The 1,683-nt window shown below is 43.4% G+C and overlaps 1 non-coding gene across 1 annotated transcript; it reads left to right on the top strand.

The window, feature by feature from the left end:
• The first annotated feature begins 1,196 nt into the window (after positions 1 to 1,196).
• LOC120069624 (small nucleolar RNA R71) lies at positions 1,197 to 1,303 on the top strand. Its single transcript, XR_005479605.1, has one exon. It is a non-coding gene; the product is annotated as a small nucleolar RNA R71 (small nucleolar RNA).
• Positions 1,304 to 1,683: the final 380 nt, after the last annotated feature.

Here is a 1,683-nt window from a genome sequence, read left to right as displayed (position 1 = left end):
GATCACTCATCTTCGGTGGGATTATGGATTTGGAACCTTACGTTAATGCCACCGTGGTAAATTTTCTAGTGCCTCTTTTCTTAGTTACCATGTCCTTCAAAAACTTGGCATAGGCAGGCATTTCCTCAATTGCTTCACTGAAAGGAATGTTTTCATGTAATTGCTTTAACATAGATAAGAAGCGTTGGTACTGTACCTCTTCATTTTTCTTCTTCCTTATCCTCTGAGGGAAGGATGGTAACTGAACTTTCACGGTTCCCGTTTCGTTTGACTTTGAGGTCGACGCAACCTCAGGTTCCACTGCTTCATTCTCTCTTTCTTCTTCTTGCTTTACCACAATCTCGGGTTCAGTTGTGATGGAAGTTGTTCTACTCTAATCCTTCTTTTCTCCCTCCATAGTTTTTCCACTACGCAATGTCACAACCTGACATTGCCCTTACCTGATCCCCTTGGGTTGCATGGAAGCTCGGTAGAACTTGATAACACCCCTTGCGGTCAACTCTTCAGCTCATTCGCAATCTGGCCCATTTGCAATTCCAGGTTGCGGATGGACGTAGCCTGACTTTGAAGCACTGTCTCATGTTTCTCTATATATTGCTTCAATATGCTCTCTAGAGAAGAAGATTGCGTTGGTTGTTGTGAGCTACTTGCTTGGTTGCTCTGTTGACCGTTGTTGCGTTGGAAGAATCCTGGTGGCCCTTCTTTTTGCGCCACATATTAAAAATTTTGTTGTTGATTCTTCCAAGAAAAATTAGGGTGGTTTCTCCACCCGGGGTTGTAAGTGTTTGAAAAGGGATCATTCTTTACAAAATATACAGACTGTGGATTTTGCGGGCAATCTTCCATCGCATGTCCATCATCGCAAGTCGACACCTTGCGATGTTTTGACTTATTGTGTTAATTTGCCCACCTTGCAGTGTTGGGCTGCTAATCACCATTCCTTGAATCAAATTCATCATTGCAGTCATTTGGTTTGTACAGAAACAATGGCACCGTTATTTGCATCGAAATCTTTGAGTCTCAATCTCTGGTCACTCTCCCTTCAGTTTTCATAGTTCTTGGAGATGCGGTCCAGAATATTCTTCGCCTCCTCGTAAGTTTTGTCAAGCAGACCACTAGCAGCTGCCGCATAGGCAATGGTCTGCAAAGCAGGATTCAAACCGTAATAGAAAATTTCCATTTGAAGGTAGTCTGGTAGCCCAGTATGTGGACAATCTCGGACCAACCTTTTAAACCTCGCCCAAGCATCACTGAGCGATTCGTCCATCTCTTGTTCAAAATTAGTAATAAGATTTCTTTGTCTTGCCTTCTCGGTAGGTGGAAAATACTTTTTCATGAATTTCTCCATTACCTGCTCCCAAGAAGTAATCTCTCCTGGTTCGAGCGAATAAGTCCATTTCTTAACCTGATCCCAGAGAGAAAATGGGAACAACGTTAGTCGAGCTTCTTCAGCAGAGATGTTTGGGAACACAAAAGTATTGCAGATTTCAATAAAACTTCAAAGGTGAGCATGCAGATCCTCGCCACACCTTCCTCCGAATTGACCTGCAGTCTAGATCATCTGCAACATCACCGGTTTCATCTCGAATCTGCTTCCATCGAGGGCAGGCCTCATGATTCCCAAAGAGAAATCATAGAGGTTTAGCGATGCATAGTCCCTAATGGGCCTATTGCGATCGTTTG

The sequence above is a fragment of the Benincasa hispida genome, chromosome 2 (genome assembly GCF_027475165.1).
Source record: "Benincasa hispida cultivar pf3 chromosome 2, pf3_genome.v1.1, whole genome shotgun sequence".
In the NCBI taxonomy this organism is placed as follows: Eukaryota; Viridiplantae; Streptophyta; class Magnoliopsida; order Cucurbitales; family Cucurbitaceae; genus Benincasa; species Benincasa hispida.
The sequence above is the reverse complement of the archived record's forward strand: the minus strand, read 5'-3'. Positions and strand labels throughout refer to the sequence as shown.